At 47.1% G+C, this 18,717-nt stretch overlaps 1 protein-coding gene and 1 pseudogene across 5 annotated transcripts in view; one reads left to right on the top strand and one right to left on the bottom strand.

The window, feature by feature from the left end:
- TMEM39A (transmembrane protein 39A) overlaps positions 1-18,717 on the bottom strand; it is a 100,955-nt gene that overhangs the window by 56,974 nt on the left and 25,264 nt on the right. The window lies entirely within an intron of this gene.
- On the top strand, positions 16,468-17,511 carry LOC120928382 (annotated as a pseudogene).

Genomic DNA, 18,717 nt, shown 5'->3' on the forward strand with positions numbered 1-18,717 from the left:
AAACACATTTTCTTTAGATAATGACATCAGCGAAGGTAATTACTAGTTGTACAGAATACATTATCTCGACAGCCTGACCACAATGAAGCAATCAGAATAATAATTAACATGAGCCACTTCTAATCACAGTAAACAGTAACCACAGGGCTCCTTCACACACACAATTACCCTTTGAAATAGGACTGGCTGAGGAAGGGTCATTAACATTTCAAAAGCCTGTTAGCAGAGGGGTGAGTCATACCTGAAATCACCTGTTACACTTAACACACAGCAATATTACTTAGCAGGGAGAATTTAAACTGAAGCATCCTTCACATAGTCCATTCATGAGTGTCCGTGATAAATTAAAGCGGATGTGCCATTAAAAAAAAATATTAAAAGCCAGCAGCTACAAATACTGCAGCTGCTGACTTTTAATATTAGGACACTTACCTGTCCTGGAGTCCAGCGCCGTCCGCAGAAGAGGATGAGCGATCGCTCGTCTCTCTGCTGCTCCCCCCGCCGTCCGCAGTGAGGGAACCAGGAAGTGAAGCGCTGCGGCTTCACTACCCGGTTCCCTACGGCGCATGTGCGAGTCGTGCTGCGCCCGCCGATTGGCTCACACGCTGTGTGCTGGGAGCCGAGTGTTCCCAGCACACAACGGGGGACAGACGGGAAGTCGGGAAAAACCCGTCTTTTGCCCGAGACGTGTGGCCGGAAGTGGGTGCAAATACCTGTCTTTAGACAGGTATCTGCACCCCCCTCCCCCATGAAAGGTGTCAAATGTGACACCGGAGGGGGGGCGTGTTCCGATCAGCACGAGTTCCACTTTAGGGTGGAGCTCCGCTTTAAAAACTGAATAGTACAGTGCTGGAAATTCGATACAAGAGATGTCCACCTCCACCAAAATCAAGAATATCCACCAAAGGTGCACTAATGGATGGCTCCTTACCACAAGGTGTTGACCTGATTTGTTAAAAAGGGTCAAGTAAAGCATTGGTCACTGAACCAGTACCCAGGATTCAACTGCGCGGCTCTACGTTTCCTTAGTCCAACCAATCTCATAATATCAAACAAAGACAGAGGGAAACCACCATATTGAAATACTATTTAATAAAATATTCCATAAACTAAACCATCGCCAAATGGCCTCTTACTTGGGTAGTGCCTTAGACCTGGCACTGAGGCTAGTCAGCGTAGCAGATGGGGTTGTGGAGAGAGTTCCTCGCTGGGGAGCTGGCGCGCGTTCCAAGCCGGAGAAGCAGCGGGACCGGAAGTGCGTCGTTGTACTTACGTAACCAGGCGCCTCGACGTACGTTTCGTGATTGACACTTTGTCGGAAAACGCCTATTGCTTTTTTTTTTCCGAAAAATATGTAGAAGAATACGTATCGGCCTAAACTGAGGAAAAAAAATGTTTTTTTTATATATTTTTGGGGATATTTATTTAACCACTTAACGCCCGCCGCACGAATATTTACGTCCGCAAAATGGCACGGACAGGCAGAAGGGCGTATATATACGTCCTTGCCTTCTAGCGGGTGGGGGGTCCGATCGGTACCCCCCCCCCCGCTGCGTGCGGCGGGCGGATTCCTGCGGGGAGTGATCCAGGACGACGGCGCGGCTATTCGTTTATAGCCGCTCCGTCGCGATCGCTCCCCAGAGCTGAAGAACGGGGAGAGCCGTGTGTAAACACCGCTTCCCCGTGCTTCACTGTGGCGGCGCATCGATCGAGTGATCCCTTTTTATAGGGAGACTCGATCGATGACGTCAGTCCTACAGCCACACCCCCCTACAGTTGTAAACACACACAAAGTGAACACTAACTCCTACAGCGCCCCCTGTGGTTAACTCCCAAACTGCAACTGTCATTTTCACAATAAACAATGCAATTTAAATGCATTTTTTGCTGTGAAAATGACAATGGTCCCAAAAATGTGTCAAAATTGTCCGAAGTGTCCACAATGTCGCAGTCACGAAAAAAAATCGCTGATCGCCGCCATTAGTAGTAAAAAAAAAAAAATTAATAAAAATGCAATAAAACTATCCCCTATTTTGTAAACGCTATAAATTTGGCGCAAACCAATCGATAAACGCTTATTGCGATTTTTTTTACCAAAAATAGGTAAACGAATACGTATGTTTTTGGGGGATATTTATTATAGCAAAAAGTAAAAAATATTGCATTTTTTTCAAAATTGACGCTCTATTTTTGTTTATAGCGCAAACAATTAAAAACCGCAGAGGTGATCAAATACCACCAAAAGAAATCTCTATTTGTGGGGAAAAAAGGACGCCAATTTTGTTTGGGAGCCACGTCGCACGGCCGCGCAATTGTTAGTTAAAGCGACGCAGTGCCGAATCGCAAAAAGTGCTCTGGTCATTGGGCAGCCAAATGGTCCGGGGCTTAAGTGGTTAACTTTGGAGTGAGAGGAAAGGCTCTTTACAGGCGCTATTTTTAGCGCTATAGCGCCCGTGAAGCGACTCAGTGTGAAAGCACCCTGATAGTTGGAACCTGGGAGACAGATCCATACACGATCGATGATCATCAGTAATCAATGGTTCTGGTAGAAAGCATTGCAAAGTTATTTACAAATAAAATGCATGTTTTTTTTTTCCCCCTTTCAAATTGTGTTTTTTTTTATTGCAACATTCAAATTTTTATTTTTATTTTTTACAAAAAGGCATACAAATGATTTTGGCAGTTCACACCATAGTACGGCTGTGCTAGGTGTTAAAAAAAAAAAAAGTGCTGCATGCCATACGTTTTCCAGCGCAGCGAATTTGCACTAGCCACCACATTGCAACACCGCTCCGGTGAGTAGAATTATATAGAAATTTCAATAACAAAAAGGAAACCCTCCATTGAATAGAATTATTTGAAATGTCAATAAAAATATGTAAAAAACAAACAAAAAGAAAATCCTCTATTGAAAGGAATTATATAGAAATTTCAACAAAGTTCTGTGGAAAAACAAAAGGAAACCGTCCATGGAATAGAATACTATAGAAATTGCAATAAAAGTTCTGTGGAAAAACAAAAGGAAATACATCTCACGTTACCGCTGACAGACGGGGGAGAGAATTTATGAACAAAGAGACCGCATTATGTCAATGTTTAAAAAAATTCAAATAAAAACCACGACGACTTCAAAAATAATATCAAGATGGCCCTCAGTTAGAGGCTTTCAACATCACCCACTCTTCTGGGAGGGCTTTCCACAAGATTCTGGAGGGTGTCTGTGGGAATTTGTGTCCATTCAACCCAAAGAGCATTTGTGAGGTCAGGTAACTGATGTTGGATGAGAAGACCTGGCTCACAATCAGCGTTGAATTCATCTCAAAAGGTGATCAGTAGGGTTAGGGTCAGGGTGGTTAGGGTTTCCCATAGAAGAATATGGCTAGGACTCAGGAATTGGAACAGGGACTTCCCCCAAAGGTCAGAAGGCGGGTTCCCAGAGTTCAAAGGTCACAGGGCGTGGCTGACCCACCCCCACCAAAGTGTACCGCCTACCCCAACTAAGTCGGGGAATGAACAAGTCGGGGAATGAACAAGTCGGGGAATGAACAAGTCGGGGAATGAACAAGTCGGGCAATGAACAAGTCGGGGAATGAACAAGTCGGGGAATGAACAAGTCGGGGAATGAACAAGTCGGGGAATGAACAAGTCGGGGAATGAACAAGTCGGGGAATGAACAAGTCGGGGAATGAACAAGTCGGGGAATGAACAAGTCGGGGAATGAACAAGTCGGGGAATGAACAAGTCGGGGAATGAACAAGTCGGGGAATGAACAAGTCGGGGAATGAACAAGTCGGGGAATGAACAAGTCGCCGCGGCCGAAGCCTAAAAACCCTGCCCGCAGCTCGCCGTAATCTTGGGAAAAGTCCGCGAGCGGCGTCGGCCCTCGCGGCCATTTCCCAGGATCGCGGCGAGCTGCGGGCAGGATTTTTAGGCGCGGCTTCGGCCTAGTCCAGCGCCGACCTATGGAAAAAAAATCGATTTGATCAAAATTTGAATCAATTTGCCCTCGCAACTCGATTCAAATCGATTTTATTTTCCAGCCCTAGGTAAGGGCTCAAGTTCCAACACACTAAACCATGTCTTTATGGATGGTGTTTGGTAGGGTTGAAGTCAGTCACTCTGTACAAGCCATTCAAGTTCCTACACACCAAACTATGTTGTTATGGAAGGGGTTATGGAAGTAGGGTTGAGGTCTGGGCTCTGTGCAGGAGACTAGAGTTCCTCCTCACCAAACCATGTCTTTATGGATGGTGATCACTAAGGTTAAAAGGAAACGCATCTCACGTTACCACTGACAGACGGGGGAGAGAATTTATGAACGAAGAGACCGCATAATGTCAATGTTTAAAAAAATAAATAAAAATAAAACCACGACGGCTTCAAAAATATCAAGATGGCCCTCCACAAAAAAAAAAAAAACACACACCTGCAAGACAAAAAGGCATAATGAGCTAGTATGCACTTGCTCGATATGAAATACTCACCTTAGATCGAAGCCCCCGCAGCGGTCCCCGTACACTGGTCCAGCCATCGACATTTCTCCCAGTTATTTGCAGATATCGTGGTCTCCGGCGCTGTAATTGGCCCGCGAGACTCGCCGGTAACGGCAGGTTTAGGAGATATCCAGGGTTGCTACAGGTAAGTCTTATTATAGGCTTACCTGTAGTAAAAAGTGGATTGTAAGGGTTTACAACCACTTTAAAGAGGAAGTAAAGGTGGATTTTTTTTTCTACAAAAAAAACCTGCAAGAGAAAGGCATAATGAGCTAGTATGCATAGCATACTAGCTCATTATGAATGACTTACCTGAGATTGAGGCCCCAAAGTGCTTCTTTGTTCCCCTCCTCCGCCATGTCCTCTCCGTGCTTCTTCCGGGAATCGCCGCTACGGCATTGTGATTGGCTGGAGCAGTGATGACGTCACTCCCACGCATGCGCACGGGACCGGCATAATCCCGGCATGATCCCAAGCATAATGCCAGGACGCTCAGTGTGCCGTAGACATCGGTGCAGTGTTTTCTGCAAATATCTCCTTAAACATGTAGGTTAAGGAGATATTCCTTGCACCTACAGGTAAGCCTTAATCTAGGCTTACCTGTATGTGCAAGTTGTCAGAGTGGGTTTACAACCACTTTAAGGTCAGTGCTTTGTACAGGCCATTCAAGTTGCTACCAAACCCATCAAACCATATCTTTATGGATGGTGATCAGTAGGGTTGAGGTCATTTCTCTGTACAGGCCATTCAAGTTCCTCCTCACCAAACCCATCAAACCATGTCTTTATGGATGATGATCAGTAGGGTTGAGGTCAGGGCTTTGTACAAGCCAATCAAGTTCCTCCAAACCATGTGTTCATGGGTGGTGATTAGTAGGGTTAAGGTCGGGGCTCTGTACAGGCCATTCAAATTCCTCCTCACCAAACCCATCAAACCATGTCTTTAGGGATGGTGATCAGTAGGGTTGAGGTCATTTCTCTGTACAGGCCATTCAAGTTCCTCCTCACCAAACCCATCAAACCATGTCTTTATGGATGATGATCAGTAGGGTTGAGGTCAGGGCTTTGTACAAGCCAATCAAGTTCCTCCAAACCATGTGTTCATGGGTGGTGATTAGTAGGGTTAAGGTCGGGGCTCTGTACAGGCCATTCAAATTCCTCCTCACCAAACCCATCAAACCATGTCTTTAGGGATGGTGATCAGTAGGGTTGAGGTCATTTCTCTGTACAGGCCATTCAAGTTCCTCCTCACCAAACCCATCAAACCATGTCTTTATGGATGATGATCAGTAGGGTTGAGGTCAGGGCTTTGTACAAGCCAATCAAGTTCCTCCAAACCATGTGTTCATGGGTGGTGATTAGTAGGGTTAAGGTCGGGGCTCTGTACAGGCCATTCAAATTCCTCCTCACCAAACCCATCAAACCATGTCTTTAGGGATGGTGATCAGTAGGGTTGAGGTCAGGGCTCTGTCTAGGTCATTCAGGTTCTTCCTCACCAAACTCGGGCAAATGCTCCGATGCTTCACCCGATACCTGGGCAGTCGGGGTGATCAGTGCGGGAGAGTTACAAGCACTAATCACCCTATCCTCGTATCCTCCTCCAGTCCCCCTCCGTTTTGCTGCTGTCCCCCTTGATCTATCAGGATGGAGAGCGGAAGTAGGAGCCGGTAAATTTGGCTCCTTCGTTTTCCGAACGTACAGAGTCAGTGATCACTGACTCTGTCCATACACACAACTAAAACTTTGTAAACTGTGTTTACGATGCATCAGTTTATGATTGGAGAGGAGCCGCTGTCTTCTCTCCATTCATTTTCAGTGCAGCTGAGGCTGCTGAGAAAGGGACTGGGGGAATCTGTGTCCTCAGTCCTTTTCCCTGTCTCAAGGGGGAGATGTCAGAGGTCTGTTAAGACCCCTGATGTCTCACCAAAGCCCCCCAACAGGGCTGATAAAAAAAAAAAGAAGAATTGCAATAAATAATACTTAAAAAAATATATGTAAAAAATAATTAAAAAATAATAAAAAACAAAAAACACACACACACACACACACACAGAAACCGTCACACCCCTTAAAAAAAAAAAAAAAAAAAAAACATTTGTAAAAATAACAATAACACATTTGTAAAAAAAAATTAAAATAAAAAAAAAGTGTCAAAAAATAAAATAAAAAATAAATACTGACATGTGCCACTGTCACATGAGTTTTAAAAAAAAGTATAATTAAAATCGGTATGGGCGAGTACCTGAAAAAAGTATCAGCGCTTGTACTCAGTCTTAAAAAAAGTGGAATCGGGACAACCTTACCACAAACAAATCCATAAATTTTTTTTTTTTTTTTTTAAATGGTTTAGAGGGATGCACAGGTCTTACAGAAGAGGCAGATCAAAAAAAAAAATCGCAGCGTTTTTATAGTCAACTTTTCGATGAAGCTCAGTCCAACTTTCTGAAGACCTTCAAGGTCTTGAGAAAGTTGGACTGAGCTTCATCAATAAAAACACAGCTGTTTTTGATCTGCCTCTTCTGCAAGCCCCTTAAGTGTCTGTAAACCAGCTTTGGATTCATAGGGATTGGCCATATAGGTAGGTGTGAATGTGAGGTGTCTTCATGCTCTTTGGCCACCTATGCCTCGTTTCCACTGAGCGGATCGGTTCGGTACGGTACGCTATTTTGGGCGTTTCCATTATGAAAGTGTGACATAAAACTGAACCGTACCGCACCATTCTGGGTCCTGCTTCAGATGTGGGGCCATAGAAAATGGAACGGTTCGGTTAGGGCGGAGCTACAATACATTCCACTAATTGGTGGACACGCCAGGCATTTTTTCTAAACCCTGTATTGCCACTGACGGTCCGATTTGCAGTGGAAACGCTCACCTGAATAGACCGGACCATTCTAACTAGGGATGTCCCGATACCGATACTAGTATCGGTACCAAGCATTTGCCCGAGTACTTGTACTCGGGGGAAATGCTCCGATGCCTCAGCCGATACCTGGGCAGGCAGGGGAGTTGCAAGTCTTCTCCCTCCGTGCTGTCCTCTCTCCCCCCCCCCCGTGTTCCGCGCTCTCCTCTCTTTCCCCCCGTGTTCCGCGCTCTCCTCTCTTTCCCCCCGTGTTCCGCGCTCTCCTCTCTTTCCCCCCGTGTTCCGCGCTCTCCTCTCTTTCCCCCCGTGTTCCGCGCTCTCCTCTCTTTCCCCTCGTGTTCCGCGCTCTCCTCTCTTTCCCCCCCGTGTTCCGTGCTCTCCTCTCTTGAAAAAAAGTATCGGTACTTGTACTCGGTCTCAAAAAAGTGGTATCGGGACAACCCTAATTCTAACTGTTCCAAACTGTACCGACCCGAACCGTTGCGCTCAGTGGAAACGAGGCCCTAGTGTATTTCCCCTTTTCATGATGATACTTTTCCTCCTCCCTTCTCTCTCGCTTTCTATTTGAACCTTCACATCTGGTCTCACTGACTGAAATCATAAGACTCTGTCTGCCGTTATCTAATCTTATCTTGGCAGTCATTTACCCAACGGTTTGCTAAATATATAAAATCGCAAGGATAACCACACAACCGGATATGAAGCATAGAAGATACAGGAAGCAGGTCAACAACCCGAGCCACATCAAAATTGACAGCGATAACGAACACTGGTTTGAAAAAAAATAAACTTCACTTCAAAAACTCCCTTCGAGTGCTCTCCAAATTCCTTTTTTTGCTGCAACTTCACGTCCTGTTAGAGGGTGTCTACGTTCATTCTCCACGATCCCGCTGTATGTAGGAAGGTAGCCAAGATCTCTTGCTCGCTCTCGAGAAGGGCAATATAACTTGTAGTGTGCATAGAGCAGTGAACACGACCACCAACTATAATGCTAGTTAGTAGAGGTCGACCGATATGGGTTTTTCTCTGGCCGATGCCGATATTTAGAAATCTGGGTGGCCGATGGCCGATATATGATGCCGATTTTTGCGGCTGATTTTTTTTTTTTTTTGGCACTGGAAGATGGCACTAGCAGAAGGCACTTATTGGCACTGGCAGGTTGCACTGGATGGCACTGAAAGATGGTACTAGCAGATGGCACTGATTGGCAGGGGGCACTTAATTGACACTGGCAGGTGGCACTGATTGGCACGTGGCACTAACAGGTGACACTGGTTGGCACTGACTGGCAGGTGGCACTAATTGGCACTGGCAGGTGGCACTGGGTGGCAATAGTTAGCACTGGTTGGCATTGGCAGGTGGCACTGATGGCTTTAGTTGGCACTGGTAGGTGGCACTGGATCGCAGTGGCAGGTGGCACTGGATGGAAAGTGGCACTAATTGGCACTGGAGGGTGGCACTGGCAGATGGCACTGGATGGAAGGTGGCACTAATTGGCACTGGATGGTGGCACTGGTATTGCCACTGGCAGATGGCACTGGATGGCAAGTGGCACTAATTGGCACGTGGCACTGGTGCAAAAAAAAAAAAAAAAAAACAGACCCCCTCTCCCTCCAGTATAGGCACCCTCCCCCCGCTACAGACACCAGAGAGTGGTGTGTGTCCCACGAGCGTGGGCCCCTCCTCCTCTGTGGGCGTAAACAGAGAGGAGGGCCGCCGCGCTGGGTGTACCAAGATGGCCGCGGCTCCGGAGCTAGGCCCAATCCGCGGTCACAGCATCAGGAAAGGCCGCGGCTTCGACCTAGCTCCGGATCCGTGGCACCGCTAGCGGCCATGTAAAAAATCGGCCTAATTTGGATAAAAAGCGGCCGATTTCTCCAAAATGGCCAAATATCGGCCGATATATCGGTCGATTTCTACTAGTTAGTGTTAATTTAATAATGTGCACTGCTTGTTCCAAACAGGAAGTGAGGAGGAAACAGGAGAGGTTTGGGAGCTCACAAAGGGATGTTACAAGGAGTTTAAAAAAATAAAAAATAAATGAATAAGCTTGCCAAAATAAAATGAAATGCATATACAAAAACAACTCAGTGATTCTGCCACCGATTCTCCTTTGATTACGGATCCTACAGCTAAGGGCTCTTTCACACGGAGCGGACCGTTTCTGGGTCCGCTCCGTGTGTCTCCGTCGGCTCAGCGGGGATTCCCGCTGAGCTGTCGGCGGATAGGGCGGTCCCCGCACACAGTGCAGGGACCGCCCTGTCTCAGCTCCGCTCTGCCCTATGGGGAACCGGATGCAGACGGACCGTCTGTCCGTCTGCATCAGTTCCGTTCCGCCGGACGGAAGAAAAATAGGGGTTTCTTCCATCCGAAAACCGGATCCCGACGGACGCGGACGCTAGCGGATGCTCCATCCGCTAACGGACGCGATCCCATAGGTATGTATTACAAGTCCGTTAACGGACTTGTAAAAACGGACAGGCGGAGCGGACGTCTGAAAGGGGCCTAAGTCTCATGCCTTGTACACACAATCAAAATTTCTGTCCGGATAAACGCCAACTGATTCTTCTGGACGGAATTCCGTTCAAGCTGTCTTGCATACACACGGTCACACCAAATTCCGACCATCCAAAACGCGGTGACGTACAACACTACGACGAGCCGAGAAAAATTAAGTTCAATGCTTCCGAGCATGCGTCAACCTGATTCTGAGCATGTGTGATTTTTCTTCTCCGTCGGAGTTCCATACAGATGAACGGAATTTCCGATTTTTTTTCATCAGAAAAAAAAGAGAACATGTTCTCTTTCTAAGTCCGTCGGAATTTCCGATGGGGCACACACGGTCGGAATATCCGATGAAAAAAGTCTGACAGAATTTTTTCATCAGAAATTCCGATCTTGTGTACAAGGCATTATTCTGCCTTGTTGGCATTATTGCACAGAGGGCAAGATATGGGCATTTTTTTCTCCCAAAACTGTAGAATACCTCTATGTGGAAGACATCTAATCATCTATGGGCCACTTTGGATGTTGGAGCACTTTACTCAACAGTAACAGGAAGTGAGGGATAAACATCCCGCCTGGTAAGACAGTCATCATTGTGAAAGGAGAAGATTTTTCTCTTACTTCCTGTCTAGTAAAACAATTATCACCCTGATAGGTGGAGAGTTACCCATACTTCCTGTTTGGTGAAACAATTATCACCCTGACAATTGGAAGTCTTCCTTAATTCCTGTCTGGTAAAACAAATTATATTTGTGAAAGGAGATTTTTCCCTTACTTCCTTTCACAATGATAATTGTTTTACCAGACAGGAGAAGATGTTTTTCTTACTTCTTGGGGTAGATTCAGGTAGATTACGCGGATCTTTAGATCCGCGTAATCTATCTGATTTACGATCTGCCGGTGTAATTTTGAGAGGCTAGTGCAGTATTCAAAAAGCACTTATCTCTAAACTTGCGCCTCCGGATCGTAAATCCCCCGGCGGAATTCAAATTCCGCGGCTAGGGGGGAGTGTAGTATTTAAATCAGGCGCGTCCCCGCGCCGATTTAAATGCGCATGCGCCGCCCGCTAATTTTCCCGGCGTGCATTGCTCCCAATGACGTCGCTAGAACGTCAGTGGTTTCGGTGTGAGCGTAACTTGCGTCTGGCCGTATTCTGAATCGACTTACGCAAACGACATAAAAATTCAAAACTCGGCCCAGGAACGACGGCCATACTTAACAAAGGATACGCCTCACATAGCAGGGGTAAGTATACGCCGGAAAAAGCCGAACGCAATCGACGTAAAAAAAAAGCGGCGGGCGTTCGTTTCTAAATCGGCGGATCTCCTCATTTGCATATTCGTCGCGTATACAAATGGAAGCGCCACCTAGCGGCCGGCGGGAGATTGCAGCCTAAGATCCGACGGTGTAAGTCACTTACACTTGTCGGATCTAAGGGAGATCTATGCGTCAATGATTCTTATGAATCGCATAGATCCGATCTCAGAGATACGATGGCGTATCTCTATCTGAATCTCCCCCTGTGTCTGGTAAAACAATTATCATGACAGGTGGGGGGGGGGGGGTCTTCCTTCACTTCCTGTCTGATAAAGCAATTATCACCCTGACAGGTGGAGATTTTTTCCTTACTTCCTTTATCAATGATAATTGTTTTACAGGACAGGTGGAGATTTTCCCTCACTTCCCATCTGGTTAAACAATTATCACCCCGACAGGTGGGGGTCTTCCTTCACTTCATATCTAGTAAAACATGTATCACCCTGATAAGGTGGAGATTTACCCACACTTCCTGTTTGGTAAAACCATCATCACCCTGACAATTGGAGGTCTCACTTTACTTCCTGTCTGGTAAAACAATTATCACCCTGATAAGTGGAGATTTACCCATACTTTGTTTGGAAAATACAATTATCACCCTGATAGGGCAATAATAGTTGTCCTAGACAGGAAATAAGGGGAAAACTCCACCTATCAGGGTGATAATTCTATTTTCCAAACAAAGTATGGGTAAATCTCCACTTATAAGGGTGATAATTGTTTTACCAGACAGGAAGTAAAGGGAGACCTCCAATTGTCAGGGTGATAATAGTTGTCCTAGACAGGAAATAAGGGGAAATCTCCACCTGACAATTGGAGGTCTTCCTTTACTTCCTGTCTGATAAAGCAATTATCACCCTGACAGGTGGAGATTTTCCCTTACTTCCTGTCTGGTAAAAAACTTTCATCACTGTGCCCATTTAAGTTTTTCCCTTACTTCCCGTTTGGCAAAACCACTGGCACATGCTGCAATGAGTGTAATAAAGCATGTCAGGGGTTCTAACCTCACATCCCACTATCCACAACCGCCCCGCATGTGCATATACAATTAAATAGCTAGATTTTAGGTAGGGCGGCGCATCTTTCAGGCGGCGTAGCGTATCGTATTTACGCTACGCCGCCGTAAGTCAGAGAGGCAAGTGCTGTATTCACAAAGCACTTGCCTCCTAAGTTACGGCGGCGTAGCGTAAATGGGGCCGGCGTAAGCGCGCCTAATTCAAATGAGCATGAGGGGGGCGTGTTTTATGGAAATGATTGGTGACCCGACGCGATTGACGTTTTTTTTACGAACGCCGCATGTGCCGTCCGTGTACATATCCCAGTGTGCATTGCTCCAAAGTACGCCGCAAGGACGTATTGGTTTCGACGTGAACGAAAATTACGTCCAGCCCCATTCACGGACGACTTACGCAAACGACGTAAAAAATTTCAAATTTCGACTGATACTCCGACGTAAAGCTATCTGAATCCAGCTAAAAATCTATAACCCTCTGGTTGAGCCGCAGTTTTATTCCTCCCCCCAAATCTCACATGTGCATGCTAAATTGCAGTTCCAGGAGGCGGGCCATTTATTATAAAAGGGAAAAACTTAAATGGACGGCTCTGCATTCCCTGTAAAGCTTTGCAAGATATCCCGAGGACTTGGATAATATAAAATGATAAATAAATACTACCTGAGCATTTCTCTTTAACAGAGTGCCAAGAAAAAAATAAGCCAAGTATTATTCCTTCATGGAGTAATTACCACCGTTGGCGAGGAGTAAACATTAATAACTCATGAACAGTAATTATCTTTTTATAACAAGCTCAGAGGCTCCAGTAACCTGTATTCTGGCTCCATCGCAAAACAGGACTTGCTGCTGCCCTAAAGCGGAACTAAACCCTCTTCTTCTTTTCAGCCAAGCAAGCTGCCATCTTGGCCTCTGATCTGCAACTGCCATGGTGCTGCCCATGTTATCAGGTATGACACCAGCCTCTTGATGGTGGTCATGAGTGCGCCCAAGCAAAGTGTGACAGTGATGCCTCGTACACATGACCGGGATTCCCGACGGAAAAAAAAGATCTGTCGGAAATCTCGGGGGGGGGGGGACCGAGAACCTGCTCGGTAACTTTTCCCCCATACACACGAGAGGTGAGAAACTCAGATGAGAGCTTTGGTCGGGAATCCCGACCGTGTGCATGCTCCATTGCAGTTTTTCCATTGAAAAACTGCCAGGAAAAAGTCAGTGGGGAATCCTGGCAAAAAAAAAAAAAAAGGAGGGCAGGTTCTCTTTTTTTTTTTTGTCCGGCGTATTTTGGGCAATTTTCCCGTCGGAAAAACTGCGAGGAGCATACACACACCCGGGATTCCCGGACAAAAGCTTTCCTCGCAGTTTTCCCCCACGGGAAACCCGACCATGTGTACGAGGCGTTACCGTTCCCAGCATGCCGAGAATGTACAGTGGGTATATAAAAGAATTACCCCCTCTAAAATAATCGCATTTTATTGTTTTGCAGACAAACATTTTTTGTTTCATCTAGCTGTATTTAATTAATTAAACAGAATCACTGAGTTCAAAGGAACACCCCCCCCCCCCCCCTAAAATGACTTGTAAACTCAATCAGGTATAGCTAATCATTTCTCAATGGCCCACAAATCCATTTGACTTTCAACTGTGATCATTTTGATTAGCTCAGAATGAAAAGAGCTTTTCCGGAGCATTTCAGTCCCTGGTAGCGCAACTGAAGCAAACAATCAACTATGGGTGGCAAGGTGCTATCACCGTGACAAAGTTGTAGACAGGCACAAGTCAGGAGACGGGTACGAAAACATTTCCAAAGGCTTTAAACATGGGTGGGAGTATTATCCTCTTATGGGGGGGGGGGGAGAGAAATATCCTCTTATTGGGGGGGGGGGGATATCCTCTTATGGGGGGAGGGGGAGGGGGGATATCCTCTTATGGGGGGAGGGGGAGGAGAAATATCCTCTTATGGGGGGGGGGGGGGGGAATATCCTCTTATGGGGGGAGGGGGAGGAGAAATATCCTCTTATGGGGGGGGGGGAGCAAAATCCTCTTATGGGGGGGGGGAGCAAAATCCTCTTATTGGGGGGGGGGGCAATATCCTCTTATGGGGGGGAGCAATACCCTCTTATGGGGGGGGGCAATACCCTCTTATGGGGGGGGGGCAATACCCTCTTATGGGGGGGCAACACCCTCTTATGGGGGGGCAACACCCTCTTATGGGGGGGCAACACCCTCTTATGGGGGGGCAACACCCTCTTATTGGGGGGGGGAAGCAATACCCTCTTATGGGGGGGGAAGCAATACCCTCTTATGGGGGGGGAAGCAATACCCTCTTATGGGGGGGGAAGCAATACCCTCTTATGGGGGGGGAAGCAATACCCTCTTATGGGGGGGGAAGCAATACCCTCTTATGGGGGGGAAGCAATACCCTCTTATGGGGGGGGGAAGCAATACCCTCTTATGGGGGGGGGAGCAATACCCTCTTATGGGGGGGGAGCAATATCCTCTTATGGGGGGGGAGCAATATCCTCTTATGGGGGGGGAGCAATATCCTCTTATGGGGGGGGGGGGGCAATATCCTCTTATGGGGGGGGAGCAATATCCTCTTATGGGGGGGGGGAGAAATATCCTCTTATGGGGGGGGGGAGCAATATCCTCTTATTGGGGGGGGAGCAATATCCTCTTATGGGGGGGGGAGCAATATCCTCTTATGGGGGGGGGAGAAATATCCTCTTATGGGGGGGAGAAATATCCTCTTATGGGGGGGGGAGCAATATCCTTTTATGGGGGGGGGGAGCAATATCCTCTTATGGGGGGGGGAGCAATATCCTCTTATGGAGGGGGGAGCAATATCCTCTTATGGAGGGGGGAGCAATATCCTCTTATGGAGGGGGGAGCAATATCCTCTTATGGAGGGGGGAGCAATATCCTCTTATGGAGGGGGGAGCAATATCCTCTTATGGAGGGGGGGGCAATATCCTCTTATGGAGGGGGGAGCAATATCCTCTTATGGAGGGGGGAGCAATATCCTCTTATGGAGGGGGGAGCAATATCCTCTTATGGAGGGGGGAGCAATATCCTCTTATGGAGGGGGGGAGCAATATCCTTTTATGGGGGGGGAGCAATATCCTCTTATGGGGGGGGAGCAATATCCTCTTATGGGGGGGGGGGAGCAATATCCTCTTACGGGGGGGGGAGCAATATTCTCCTATGGGGGGGGGGGAGCAATATCCTCTTACGGGGGGGGAGCAATATTCTCCTATGGGGGGGGGGGGCAATATCCTCCTATGGGGGGGGGAGCAATATCCTCCTATGGGGGGGGAGACACATTTTACAACACAAAGGTGTGAATGATCAAATAAAGATCCTTGCTGTTTTTACCTGTGAAAGGATTTGTGTTCCTGTCCATCAAGTCCTGATTTTTCTCTGCTGCGTTTCAGTGACACACTCGGGTGTGACAGGACAGTGAAAGTAGCAGCTGCTCATCTCTCCATCACTCTGCTCTCCCCTCCTAACAGCATGCTCTACTTTAGCATATACAAGCACTGCACCTCGACTGACTACATTATTGAATACAAAGCCCGATTCATTTGTGTCCTTCTATATCTGCTTGGGGTAAAATGAAAGTGATATAAATACGAAAAGGCCACGTCAGTGACGTCACTGTCATAGATCTTCATGCTGGTTGCTTAAGGGGGTTTTATGTGTGATAAAAGGAGGAGGAAGCAGGACAGGACGGCCGTGTGAGCGCCGCTCACTTCCTCTCTCATGCATACAAGAAACGACGACGAGTCGCAACTCAGGCACACCACAGGGCCACAAATTCAGAAACAACAACGACGCATGAAAAATAAAAAACGTATAATACTGTTAAACAGCAACTGCTGAATCCAATGAGGACAACTAAATCCTGGAGCGGATTTCGGCATAAAGATGTAAAATTTGGCTTAGATATTCGGAAAACTAAGTTTGTAATAAAAGTCAGAAATCTTGGCTTTGGTTTGTCCTACGATAGAGATCGAGAGAGAGAGAGAGAGAGAGAGAGATCGAGAGAGAGAGAGATCGAGAGAGAGAGAGATCGAGAGAGAGAGAGATCGAGAGAGAGAGAGAGATCGAGAGAGAGAGAGATCGAGAGAGAGAGAGATCGAGAGAGAGAGATCGAGAGAGAGAGATCGAGAGATCGAGAGATCGAGAGAGAGAGAGAGAGAGAGAGATCGAGAGAGAGAGAGAGAGAGATCGAGAGAGAGAGAGAGAGATCGAGAGAGAGAGAGAGATCGAGAGAGAGATCGAGATCGAGAGAGAGATCGAGATCGAGAGAGAGATCGAGATCGAGAGAGAGATCGAGATCGAGATCGAGATCGAGATCGAGATCGAGATCGAGATCGAGATCGAGATCGAGAGATCGAGAGATCGAGAGAGAGATCGAGAGAGAGAGAGAGAGATCGAGAGAGAGAGAGAGATCGAGAGAGAGAGAGAGAGAGAGAGAGAGAGATCGAGAGAGAGAGAGAGAGAGAGAGATCGAGAGAGAGAGAGAGATCGAGAGAGATCGAGAGAGAGAGAGAGAGAGAGATCGAGAGAGAGAGAGAGAGATCGAGAGAGAGAGAGAGAGAGAGAGAGAGAGAGATCGAGAGAGAGAGAGAGATCGAGAGAGAGAGAGATCGAGATAGATAGAGAGAGAGATCGAGAGAGAGAGAGAGATCGAGAGATCGAGAGAGAGAGAGAGAGATCGAGAGAGAGAGAGAGAGAGATCGAGATCGAGATCGAGATCGAGATCGAGATCGAGATCGAGAGATCGAGATCGAGAGAGAGATCGAGAGAGAGATCGAGAGAGAGATCGAGATCGAGAGAGAGATCGAGAGAGAGATCGAGAGAGAGAGAGAGAGAGAGAGAGATCGAGAGAGAGAGATCGAGAGAGAGAGATAGAGAGAGAGAGAGAGAGAGAGAGATCGAGAGAGAGAGAGAGATCGAGAGATCGAGAGAGAGAGAGAGAGAGAGAGATCGAGAGAGAGAGAGAGATCGAGAGATCGAGAGAGAGAGAGAGAGATCGAGAGAGAGAGAGAGAGAGAGATCGAGATCGAGAGAGAGATCGAGAGAGAGATCGAGAGAGAGATCGAGATCGAGAGAGAGAGAGAGAGAGAGAGAGAGAGAGAGAGAGAGAGAGAGAGAGAGATCGAGAGAGATAGAGAGAGAGAGAGAGAGAGAGAGAGAGAGAGAGAGAGAGAGAGAGAGATCGAGAGAGAGAGATCGAGAGAGAGAGAGATCGAGATAGATAGGGAAAGAGAGAGAGAGATCGAGAGAGAGAGAGAGAGAGAGAGAGATCGAGAGAGAGATCGAGAGATCGAGAGAGAGATGGAGAGAGAGAGAGAGAGAGAGAGAGAGAGATCGAGATCGAGAGAGAGATTGAGATCGAGAGAGAGAGATCGAGATCGAGAGAGAGATTGAGATCGAGAGAGAGATCGAGATCGAGAGATTGAGATCGAGAGAGAGATCGAGATCGAGAGAGAGATCGAGAGAGATCGAGAGAGATCGAGAGAGAGAGATAGAGAGAGAGAGAGAGAGAGATCGAGAGAGAGATCGAGAGATCGAGAGATCGAGAGAGATCGAGAGAGAGAGAAAGAAAGAAAGAAAGAAAGAAAGAAAGAAAGAAAGAAAGAAAGAAAGAAAGAAAGAAAGAAAGAAAGGAGAGAGACACCACACAGGGACAAAGCTAAACCCCACAAGACTTTGATACCATTAAAAGTAAAACCAAACCCTGTATAGAAAGGCACATCAATAGAGAAATAGACACCGTTTTTGTTTTTTTTTTAAATGAACTTTATTTGCAAAATAAAAATGTGCACAGGCTCTCCGGCCCTCTGCTTCCCCTCCACCTATTAGTCAATAGTTCCTACCTCCTACGGTGTCAATGCGGCTTCTGACTGTCAGCATTTTCACTTTAGTGCAGGGAGTTACAACAACCCGGTGGGGCCAATCAAGAAGGCCCCATGTCCCCAGTCTCTAACCATCTCTTGCAGCGCGTCCCCAGTCTCTAACCATCTCTTGTAGCGCGTCCCCAGTCTCCAACCCATCTCTTGTAGCGTGTCCCCAGTCTCCAACCCGTCTCCTGTAGCGCGTCCCCAGTCTCCAACCCATCTCTTGCAGCGCGTCCCCAGTCTCCAACCCATCTCTTGCAGCGCGTCCCCAGTCTCCAACCCATCTCTTGTAGCGTGTCCCCAGTCTCCAACCCATCTCTTGCAGCGCGTCCCCAGTCTCCAACCCATCTCTTGTAGCGTGTCCCCAGTCTCCAACCCATCTCTTGTAGCGTGTCCCCAGTCTCCAACCCATCTCTTGCAGCGCGTCCCCAGTCTCCAACCCATCTCTTGCAGCGCGTCCCCAGTCTCTAACCATCTCTTGTAGCACGTCCCCAGTCTCTAACCATCTCTTGTAGCATGTCTGCAATTTCTTACTTAAACACAATGCTAATCGTATTAGCAAAATTTCCATTTGGTGCACCTCTAGCAGACATGATACAGGAGATGGTCAGAGACTGTAGACATGAT

This window comes from Rana temporaria, chromosome 2 (assembly GCF_905171775.1).
Source record: "Rana temporaria chromosome 2, aRanTem1.1, whole genome shotgun sequence".
Lineage (NCBI taxonomy): Eukaryota > Metazoa > Chordata > Amphibia > Anura > Ranidae > Rana > Rana temporaria.